Source organism: Podarcis pityusensis, assembly GCF_964106645.2.
Source record: "Podarcis pityusensis genome assembly, chromosome: Z".
NCBI lineage: Eukaryota > Metazoa > Chordata > Lepidosauria > Squamata > Lacertidae > Podarcis > Podarcis pityusensis.
In genome coordinates, this window is record NC_138044.1 from 33,363,501 (window position 1) to 33,375,652 (window position 12,152).

General features: G+C 46.3%; 1 long non-coding RNA gene across 1 annotated transcript; it reads left to right on the forward strand.

Moving 5' to 3' along the window:
- Nucleotides 1-987: 987 nt before the first annotated feature.
- Nucleotides 988-3,793, forward strand: LOC308468364. Its single transcript, XR_013981591.1, has 2 exons — nt 988-2,349; nt 3,475-3,793. It is a non-coding gene; the product is annotated as an uncharacterized lncRNA (long non-coding RNA).
- Nucleotides 3,794-12,152: the final 8,359 nt, after the last annotated feature.

The window sequence follows — 12,152 nt, forward strand, 5'->3', positions numbered from 1 at the left end:
ATTGGCCTACAGGTGAATCCCGGAATAAGTCAATCACGTGGGGCCCATTATGTAAATAATGTATATAAAGCAGACATTCTGGGGGAATGTGGTGGGGGAACTTCCATTCCTCCTCACCACTATGAGCAGAATAAAGAGCATGAAATCCACTCTCAACTCCGAGTATATTTCAATGACACACACACACACAGAAAGACTCACCCCCTGGAGCCAAGGGGCTGGGGCCAGGTATGCAGGTTGGCATCTACCTTGGGACTGGCACTCCTGCCTAGATTGGCTGTTGCATGAGAGGAGGGGTTGCACTGACATGCATACTCCCCCAGCTTAGAGAGAGAGAAAGAAAACACATTGAGGGGAGCAATCTGCGTCTGGGCTGTCCTAAGTCAGACTGAAGAAGGGTGGTGTGAATTGCACATGACTGTTATTTCACATCCCCAACCCAACCCCACAAATAATCATAAAACACCTGCATTCAGAAAATGGGAATGTCAGGGTTAATAGCGTAGCCATCTCTTCTACAGAAAAAGTTTATGCACTATGAAGCATTCAGTCATGTGGCTCTAGCCCACAGGTGGACCATATCCAACACCTCACACAGCAACACACATGAGAACAAGTGACCATGTGGCATCCACATCATTGTCCACCCAAGCAGACACGGAAAAGGAAGTACTTTTCCACCCTGTGCATGGCTAACTATGGAATTTGTTACAAATTGTAGTGATGGCTGCCCAGATTCTGCCAACCTAGCAGTTCGAAAGCATACCAGTGCAAGTAGATAAACAGGTAACACTGTGGCGGAAAGGTAAACGGCGTTTCCGTGCGCTCTGGCACTTGTCACGGTCCTCCATGCACCAGTAATGGTTTAGTCATGCTGGCCACATGACCCGGAAAGCTGTCTGTGGACAAACACCGGCTCCCTCAGCCTGAAACAAGATGAGCGCCACAACCCCATAGTCCAGCCTTTGACTGGACTTAACCATCCAGGGGTCCTTTACCTTTTACCTTAAAAAGGGATTAGACAAATCCACAGAGGATAAGGCTACCAATGCTAGCAGCCATAACGGCTGCAAAATAAAACAGGCATCATGCCCCTGATTGCCAGTTGCAGGGGAACAACAGCAGGAGAGAACATATGGTTGGCCTCTGTGGGAAAGAGGATGCTGGGCTAATTAATTAGGCTCACATGGCAGCAGGATTGGCATCTCCAGTGGAGGAGCTTCATGCTCCGGCACCAAGGGGCAGAGAGCAGGTGGGGGTGGGGCTGGCGCGAGTCCCGGGGGCGTGGTGCGCCACCCGCAGGGGTGGGGCACGTGCCCTGGGGGCGGGGCGTTCCTCCTGCAGGGGTGTGGCGTCCAGCACGGGCGGGACGGGGCTGCCGTGATGGCACCCCACTGGGATCACGCTGCCGGGGGCGGTGCACTCCCCCCGCACTCCTCTTCCTCCCCCAGTGGGAATCTGCTAGCTTTTAATGCAGGTGTGGGGAATCTTTGTCCTTCCAATGTTGCTAAACCCTTAGTCCCATTAGCCCTAGCAAGCATGGCCAGTGGGCAGGAATGGTAGGCTGCAGTTCAGCAACCTTGGGAGGGCACCAAGATAAAAGAAAGATACTGACGGGTGCATCTGCAAGCAGACTGCCTTGCAGAGCTCTTGGAAAGAAGAATGTAGCCCAAGAGCTCAGACTCCATTGCGGTGGACAATTTTCCTGGCCGACTAGTTTGAAAGTTAAAGTTTTTAACAGAGGTTCAGGACATATTCAAAGCTGTGATCTGTAGCATTCTCATAAGTGAAAGTAGACTTTTAAAAGAGAAACATAACGCAAACCTCCAATTAGATCAAGTGCTCAACTGCCTACTCTAGATGAGATTGCACTTTCCCTGAAGGAGCAGGTTTGCAGTTTGGGGGTGTTTCTGAATGCAACTGTCACTGGAGCTACAAGTGCCTTCTTCCAACTATGATTGGTTTGACAGTAACGGCCATTCATAGATTTATAGAATCCAGATCAGGAAAACCTTGGCACCGGAGTTCCTTATCTTTAAACCAGATTTGTGTGGGATGTAAGCATCGAAAAGGCCTATGTAAAGGGTTAATTACAAGAACTGCAGAACTCTGTGATGTCGTACACTCTGTGTCCGTTATAGAGTTGGTACAGTTATGGCAGTTAGCGGAACAGTCTCAGCTGACCAGCAGATATGTTCCGTTGTGCTGTTGTCTGCCTCAGAGTTAGATTCAGGTGGAAAGCCGTGTTGATCTGTCAAAGTCATAATAAATAACAAGATGGAAGATGGAAAAATCTTTTTTAATAATTCCAGTGGCATCTTTAAGATCAACTAAATATAAGCTTTCAAGGTATGAGCTTTCATGTTTAATCAAATTAGATGTTAAATGTTAGGATGTTAGATGTTCTAGCAAATTAAGTATCATCTACCTACATTGTGAGGGACGCGGGTGGCGCTGTGGGTTAAACCACAGAGCTTAGGGCTTGCCGATCAGAAGGTCAGCAGTTCGAATCCCCGCGACGGGGTGAGCTCCCATTGCTCGGTCCCTGTTCCTGCCAACCTAGCAGTTCAAAAGCACAAAGTGCAAGTAGATAAATAGGTACCACTTTGGCGGGAAGGTAAACAGCATTTCCATGCGCCGCTCTGGTTCGCCAGAAGCGGCTTAGTCATGCTGGCCACATGACCCGGAAGCTGTATGCCGGCTCCCTCGGCCAATAAAGCGAGATGAGCGCTGCAACCCCAGAGTCGGTCACGACTGGACCTAATGGTCAGGGGTCCCTTTACCTCTACCTACATTGTGTATTTTAATCTACAAGTGCAAGTAAACTAAGTAATAGTCGTATGTTATTTGAACTTTAAAAGAGAGTGACTTGCATAGTTTTTATAGGAGAGAAAAGAGAACTAATGAAAGAGTCAAAGGACCCAGGGCTGTCTTCCACATACTCTGGCAAATGGGAACTACAGTGTAATTCCCACAATTTGGACTGGACGCAGCTTTCAAATAGAGGGCTGTCCTCTGTAAAACGGGGAACATGACCACTCTGCACAGGTTCCCCACCTGAGTTTTAAAGGACAACATATCTGATAATCATCAAGCTCTGTCCACACACAATAACATGGTACAAGAATAAACACTGAAGACAGCACTACACATTACACACACATGACTTATTCAATTTCTTTTTGAATAACTGCTTTTATGCAGCCTCTCATAACAGAAGTTCTCTGGATGTTGCACAAAGCAACCCTTCCAGTCAAAGTATATAAAACAATAGAAATGACAACTAAATTAATTTTTTAAAACTGAAACAATTAAAAAGCTATGGATTAGATCAAACTAGGTTATATAGCAGACCTGCTGAAAATAGTGGGCTTACTCTGAGCACAGCTAATGTTGGATAGCAACCTACATTTCTTTTCTGCATTTCTTAAGGGTTATTTAAAAACTTATCTTTATTTTGAAATTGCCTTTTAGGAGAAAAGCTGTAACCCAGTGAGCTTCAGGGTCAGACTGGCATGAAATGTGTACAGCAAGACTTTATGTTCCCAGAATTGCGCTCATAATAACAAGATAACATTCAACGCACAGTTGTGTCAAATGGAAGCTTTCAGTGAAGAATTAGACATAACATCCTCATTGGTGCAATAATAATATAGGAAAATTCCTGCATGCTGATATCCAAGTCTGGGGCAAGTATACTTTGGTGAGAGAACCCCAGCAGAGATTTAATGTCACAAAATAGTGTTATAGACAGTATAAACCTAGAAATTAATAAATGCTAGGATTTTGGTTATTTGTGGTATGAAGGGACAACGCAAGCTGCAAAGAAATTCCTGGGCTGGCTTATGCAAACCAACCTGGCTGGCTGGAGGAAGAGCAGACCTGTTAGCATTACAAAAATGTGTTGATAGGCCATAGAAGGATCCTTTGGCCTAGGGAGCCAGATGTCACAAAAGTTGCCAGGGTAACTGTGTGTTTGAGGGCACAGGAAAAGGGAGTTTGAAGCAAAGGCTTCTAGGCAGAAGGAGGAGGAGGCAGTAAGGCTGGGAACCATCTTTGAGGGAAACAGCCTAAAGGTTACTTGTGCTGCTGCTGCTTCTGGAAATGTGCATGCTTTACGATCTAGACTTCCTCCATGCAAACCTCTTCACCTGCTGAGCTTCTCAGGTAGACTAGGGGACAGCAGAAGCTTGATTACCTAGTTCCTCCCAAAGTAAGGGGAAGTGGACACACCTAAGCCTGGCAGAACGGCTTAGTCTATGCTATTTCCTTCTTCCTGCATTAATTAGAAAGCAGGTTGGTTATATGAAGCTGGTTTTCCCATAATCCGCACAAACTTTCTTCCTTAAAAGTGATTCCACACCCCCTTGCCTCTGGAGCAGAGCCTCAGAAAATGGCCTGGGCAGGTTCCTTTGGGAGCAGAGTGCTTGTTCAGATAAAGGAAAGAAACGGTAAAAGGTAAAGGACCCTCAGACGGTTAAGTCCAGTTAAAGGTGACTATGGGGTGCGGCGCTTATCTCGCTTTTCAAGCCAAGGGAGCCGGCGTTTGCCCACAGACAGCTTTCCGGGTCATGTGGCCAGCATGACTAAACCGCTTTTGATGCAAGGGGACATCGTGACAGAAGCCAGAGCACATGGAAATGCCATTTGCCTTCCCGCTGCACAGTGGCGTAGCGTGGGTTGTCAGCACCCGGGGCAAGGCAAGTAATTTGCGCCCCCTAACCCATGGATTTGCACCCCCTAACCTGTGGATTTGCGCCCCCTAACCCTAACCCCCAGATGTTGCGCCCGGTGCGGCCGGCCCCCCCTGCACCCCCCACGCTACGCCACTGCCGCTGCAGATTTATCTGGTGTGTTTTGGAACTGCTAAGTTGGCAGAAGCTGGGACAGAGCAATGGGAGCTCACCCCGTTGCACAAATTCGAACCGCCAACCTTCCAATCGGCAAGATACCCGATACAGTATATGGATACCTGGGGCTAAGGAATCTATAGTTTGTGCAGCACAAGGAAAGGCAGAATCCTAAAAGGAAGCTTCCTTATAAGAAGGTCCTCTTCGCCATCGCTATTGCCACTCGATAGGCTTGTCGAATTGAGCTCTAACCCATGTCTGGTCCGATTCAGAATCAGTTTTCTGCCACCGGCACGCTAGCTGTCTCAGCGATTGTTTCATTGCCCTCAGCTCTGGGCAAAACCATGGGGCTGTCCGGACTCCATGCAATGGGAGAGGGCGCTTCAGAGCCAGTCCTGGTTAACTCCGCATTCCAGCAGGCCACCAGGGAATCATCTGAAAGGCCATCAACATGGGATAAAACACCCCCTACCACTTTTTGGAAACCATTTATATCCATGAAGTGGTGAGGGCAGACCATCCAAATCGGTCCCACCTCCCTGCAGAATGGAAGGGTTGTGGAGAAGTCCAGTTGCATCAGGAAGTGATCCGACCATGGCACCTCTTTTGTTTCATTTTACTTAGTGTTGAATCACCCACGTCCACAGAGGTGAACACCAGGCCTAAGGCATGTCCGCGACTATGAGTGGGGCCAAACTTATTCAGGGACAACCCCATGAAGGCCATGCTTTCCACGAAGTCCTGAGTTCGCCTTGTAAAGTCATGTCAGCATAGATGTTAAAATCCCCTAGGACAGGGATGTCCAACCGGTCAACCACAATCAACAGGTCGATCCCCTCTTGATAGAAGTTGACCGCAGGCTCTATTTCCTCCGCAGGGGGGAATGAGGCCTGGCCCTGCCCCCTCACTCTGTCCATTATTTGCACACAATTTCAAGAACGGAAGACGGCGGGATTAAGCGTGTTCTCCTTCATAGAGAGCACGTGTTGCGGTGGGATCTGAACAGGCCACCCCTCTGTTGCTGGGCGGGTTAGTATGGATGACCATCTGCAGTGACTGGGTGGTTGGGTTACTGGGCAAATTTTGGTGTTGCCATTTAGGGGGGTGGACCAAAGGTTATAAAATCAAGTCACGCAGCATTGACTGGGCCCTTTTGCTGCTTGCACCGGATCACCTGGAGCACTTGGACCGTCTGGAGGACAGTGGAGCGGTCTGGTTACATTTCTTTATTTCCTCCTCCTTTTTAATCCTCTCTAGTTCCTTAATTACCGTATTTTTTGCTCTATAAGACTCACTTTTTCCCTTCTAAAAAGTAAGGGGGAGTGTGTGTGCATCTTATGGAGCGAATGCAGGCTGCACAGCTATCCCAGAAGCCAGAACAGCAAGAGGGATTGCTGCTTTCACTGCGTAGCGATCCCTCTTGCTGTTCTGGCTTCTGATATTCAGAATATTTTTTTTCTTGTTTTCCTCCTCCAAAAACTAGGTGCGTCTTGTGGTCTGGTGCTTCTTATAGAGCGAAAAATACGGTAATTTAATTCCCCTTTTCTCCCGCTTGATTTCCCACCCCACCCCTTACCCTGCCCTTTGAGAAGATTCTCCCTGTATCTGTGAGCGCTGCCTGTGTGTAATCCTCCTTGTCTTGCCTTTCCCAATAGGAAGAGAGCCCCCATTAGGGGCTTTCTTTTGCAAAAATGTTTTCCCCATTTTGCCAGTTTGTTAATTGTGGGGCTAGTCAGGGCTGTTCCCAGCTTAGCTGGAATCACTTTCGTTTATAGTATCCCCAAAGGTTGGCTTTCTTTTGGGTGCGTGCAGTGCTGTTTGCTGAATTTTAATCTAGCCTTGGGCGGGAGCGCTATTTTGAGCTTCCTTTAATATTGCAATAAGACAAATATTCTTAGGAGCAGAAGCAGGGAGGCCTTCACGGCCTGCACATATCATTCAAGCCTAAGCCTGCTACAGTTAGCAGTACAGTAAGTTGTTAAGTCTCTGTGACACATGACTCATTGTCTCCATAAGAATGTATCTGCTTGCAGGCTCAGTTGTTGCTAATGTATATCTGAGGCAGACAGGGGGAGCCAGAGGCTCTCTGTGCCTCCAATGATTATGAGCACTCTGTGTATGCTCTTGAACTATGCTGCTTCTGAATAAGTTTATTTTCTTCTAGTTTGTTTTGCTCTGATAGTGGCAACCGCCATTTTAGAGACGAGCCATTGTGGTTTGTGGCTAGAGTGCAGGACTAAGGACCTGGGAGACAGGGTTCATATCCCCCACTTAGCCATTGTTATAACAAAACAAAACAAGCTTCTCCTTTTGGACTACGGTGGTACCTCTGGCTACATACTTAATTCGTTCCAGAGGTCCGTTCTTAACCTGAAATTGTTCTTAACCTGAAGCACCACTTTAGCTAATGGGGCCTCCCGCTGCTGCTGTGCTGCTGCCGCACGATTTCTGTTCTCATCCTGAAGCAAATTTCTGTGTTAGCAGAGTCTGTAACCTGAAGCGTATGTAACCTGAAGCGTATGTAACCTGAGGTACCACTGTATTCTGTTGCTGGGTAAAGGTAAAGGGACCCCTGACCTTTAGGTCCAGTTGTGACTGAGACTGGGGTTGCAGCGCTCATCTCGCTTTATTGGTTGAGGGAGCCGGCGTACAGCTTCCGGGTCATGTGGCCAGCATGACTAAGCCGCTTCTGGCAAACCAGAGCAGCGCACGGAAACGCCGTTTACCTTCCCGCCAGAGCGGTACCTATTGATCTACTTGCACTTTGACATGCTTTCGAACTGCTAGGTTGGCAGGAGCAGGGACCGAGCAACGGGAGCTCACTCCGTTGCAGGAATTCGAACCGCTGACCTTCTGATCGGCAAGTCTTAGGCTTTGTGGTTTAACCCACAGCGCCACCTGCGTTATTGGGTAGTTCGGCCCATTAGTGATATTGCTCCCAAAAAAGAACTTTGAGTTTTCCCCATTGTAGTGGCAGCACACATCTGGACTTAGGAGTTAAGGGACCATTGGGTCTGTCTTGGTCTGATAACCAGGCAGTGGTGAGCGTCCTGGCAAAACGGTTCTCATGCTCCGGCTGAGTCTCTACCCCTTTTATGTGCTTTCCAGCTGCACTGCTTAAGGTTTAATATTGTGTTTCTGCTCTCTTTATTACGGGATCATCTAATGTTTTCGCTGACGCTCTATCCCATTTTTTCAGTTGGAGAGCTTCAGATCCCGGGCGCTGGACGCCCAGCTATAGCTGGATTTTTCTGGAGCTCCTGTGGCACATTGGCAACAATTAATAATTACGGGGAGTAGTAGCTTACGTTTCCCCTTCTGCTTTTAGGTCTTATGAGAAGGCCTGGACTGATTTCTTAGCGTTTAGCTGGCAGTCCTCGGCCATTCAGAGGAACTTGCCCCCATCCTCTGAGCAGGTCCTGCAGTACTTGGCCCAGCTGCTGCAGATCGGATGCACTGATAAGGCTATCAGAATTCAGTCCGCTGCAATGTCTGTGTTATGTACTGAGTTGAATAGGATCCAAAATGCAGCAGTCTGATTGGTCCTAGAACAATAGGATCCAAAATGCAGCAGTCTGATTGGTCCTAGAACAATGTAGCAATATGATTGGTCTGCAGGAGCCACCCAATCCGGCTCCAGATGGAAGTGAATCCACAACCTGATTGGCCTACAGGAGAATTCCGGAATTAGCCAATCACATGCAGCCCACTGTGTAAATAATGTATATAAAGCAGATACTTTGAGGGGGCATTCATTCCTCCTCACCACTATGAGCTGAATAAAGAGCATGAAATCCACTCTCGACTCTGAGTATATTTCAGTCTGCTATAGTAAAGCTTTAATTTTTCAGAGACCCTTGTAAAAAAGGGTCGTGCGCAGGGCCTTGGAAGGTTGGAATAGGCTCCAACCTTCACAGGACAGCAGGCAGGAAGCCAGTCAATTTTTGACCCATGCAGTATCCACAAGAAGTTAAGACTTGTCTGCTGGTTCAAGATCAAGACGAGACTTCTTTCAGTATTCCATTGCAATTTTGGTGTACTGAGGGTTGGGGAAATTGTGTTGGAGCCAGCACGAGGCTGAGAGTAAGTGCCTGCCCCTCCAATGCTGCTGCAGAAAGGGAATTCCGTTAAAGGATTCCAGGGGCTTGCCATTCTTTTGTCCGTACCCCTGAATGGGGCTTAGGGCTGCGCAAGCCCCCGGGAGCATGCGGGGGGGTGGGGGTGGGAAGGAGGGTCTGGTGCCCAGGAGCGTGCGGGGGGGGGGGGATGAGGGTCTGGTGCCCGACTCCATGCTCTCCCCATTATTGTTTTCCCTCACTGGCTTTCGCTGGAATCCGGAAGTCAGTTCTGTCCCTAGATGTGGGGACAGATAGTCATAACCAGTGCCTAAGCAACCACTCACATTTATGTATTTTAATAAAGTTGTGGCCAAAATTATGCCAAAAACCTTAAACAAAAATTATGTGTGAATTGTGAATTATTTAGGACTGGCTTGGGGGACCTCGACACGCAACTTCTTGTTTAGCGATCCATGTTGCGTTCCCCCCCAAAAGTGGCAGAAGTATTTGCTCGCCCCCCTACAAAAAGCTCAAAAACTTTGGGTGTCCCCCCCTGCCCCCAAATGGGTAGATCAGTGGTAGTTTTTTTCCCCTGGGAGTAGATTGCAGTCTCTTGGAAGTTGGATGTTCCTGCCCTAGGACAACCAAACTAGGTGTCTCCAGGAGAACATCTGCCACGACCTGAAGCAGCTTGGGCAGGGAATCCTTGGTGCAGCAAGGAAGTCAGTACCCGAAAAGGAATCCTGTACTGCCCCTATTGCCCAGCGTCCAGAACATGCACTCAGAAAACTGGGTCTTTCCAATAGGATGCCTGGTGCAAGCTACCAACTTCCTAAAAATAACTGCAACACCCCCCTCCCCTCCCATATGATCTCGGCTGCTGTGTGTAAGAGAAACCTGGCAAGAACAGGCCCATCTGCTTCATCCAGCCAAGTTGCTGTGACACATGCCAGGGCAAGTCCTATATCCATGATCAAGTTGTGGATGACAGCGGTCTTGTGAATCATTGACCTGGCATTTGCACAGCAGCACTCTAAGGTCATGTGGGTCTCCCTTGTTGGTTCCAGTATCTTTCTGGTCAAGACCAGACCCAGAGGCAAGGATAGTCTTCAAACAATGACTAAACCTGCCTCCTTGGTAATGTCATGATGTGGTCTTAGCGTAACTCCTCCTCCTACCCGTGATCACTGAGATCGGTTGTCTCGGTGCATCCCCTCTGTGGAACCTGCCCCAGCCATTCATTATACCATTTCCATTCCTTTATAATAAGTTTGTTATCCTGATTTCTTATTCTTCTGGTAAGTTTCACCATTTTTGCATAGTCCATACGTTTTTGTAACCAATCTTTCTTTCATTCCTTCATCTGTCCATTTTTGGGCAAATAACATTCTTGCACCTGTGGTTTCATACATAAATAAATTTCTATACTATCTATACTGTACCTATAATTCTCAAAAGAAAAGCTTCTGTTTTTTTAAAACAAATGTTAACTTAAACATCTTTTTCCATTCATTATATATCATTTCCCAGTACATTTTTACCTTATTGCAAGATGACCACATATGATAAAAGGTGCCTTGTTTACGTTTCCAACACTTGTTTGATTTTGATTTATACATTTTTGCCAATCTAGTAGGTGTTAGATTCCATCTATATAACATTTTCATAGAGTTTCCCCTCACACTATAATGTGCAGTAAATTTTATATCCATATTCCACAGTCGCTTCCATGCATCCATATCAGTGGTATGACCCATATCAATTGTCCAATGTATTGTTGAAGATTATACCATATTGGCCCGCATATAAGCTGCACCTGAATATAAGCCACACCTTTAAAATGAGGGGGGCGGAGAAAAAATGCTCAAATATAAGCTGCTCCATTCCTCACTGCTCCTGGCTGCATACTGGGCGGGGTGGGGGGAGCTGCACTGCATTGCCAGCGGTCTTTTCCCTTCCTCGCTCTCTCCCTTCCCGGCCTTGGGGGAGAGGACGGGGGACTACGCAGGGGGGGGGCGCTGCTTTGCTCCTGGAGCTGCTTGCCCCATGCTCCTGGCTGCATACCATAAGGTCGCTAATATAAGCTGCACGATTGGAAAGAGACCTGCTGGAATGTAAAGTTAAAATGTTGATCAAAATGTATAAGATATTATTGGAATGGGAAACAAAGGATGAACAAGTACTGTATTGGCCTGAATATAAGCCTCACTTTTTCTCCAAATTCCAACCGTGAAAAGTTAAAGTGAGGCTTATATTCGCGACCTTATGGCATGCAAGCCCAGGAGCTGAAAATGTATTTTTGCCATGTGTTGAAGCAATCCATATTGCTAATCGCCGTTATTGATTGAAAGAGAAATAACGTTTTGGGTAATACATTTGTTATTATAGTTGACGCTCTTCCCACCAATGAAGGTTTTATCCTGCCCCATACTTGCAAATTTCTTTTAATATCTTCACAAGTTTTTAAATAATTATCTTTGAACAAGTTTGTATTATTTTCTGTTAACCATACTCCTAAATATTTAATATTTCTTTCAATCTTTAAGCCTGATACATCTTGTTATTTATTTTTACTCCCACCATTCATATTTTTGATCAAGAGTTTGGTTTGGTCCTTATTTATTTTAAGTCCTGCTACTTCACCAAATGGCTGAATATCAGTTCAAATTTTGCAGATCCACAAAGGATGCATCTGCACACTATACTAAAACAATCAGCCTGCCATGGAGATCTGAAGGCAGCCCTGGATCAGGTGGTTTTTAATGTCTGAGGTTTTACTATGTTTTTATATATACTGTAAGCCGCCCAGATTGACTGGCGAATCCCAGCCAAATGGGTGTGGTATAAATAATAAAAGTAGTAGTAGTAGTGGTGGTAGTAGTAGTATATTATCTTCATTCCTGAAAGGATTCCTCCAGTGAGAAAATTACACAGGCAAACTTGATAGAAAGCACAGAGCAGGACTCTGACAAAGGATTATTTTATTGCTGAGAGATAATAATGATAATAATGATGATAATAATAATAATAATAATAATAATAATAATAATAATTTTTATTTATACCCCGCCCTCCCCAGCCAAGGCCGAGCTCAGGGCGGCTAACAAGCAATAATAAAAACAAGTTGAATGATTACAACTTAAAAACAAAATTAAAATACAATATTAAAATATTGAAACATTAAAATATTAAAATGTAGCCTCATCGCAGGAGGAGAAAAGAAAAAAGAAAGAGAGGGAGGGAA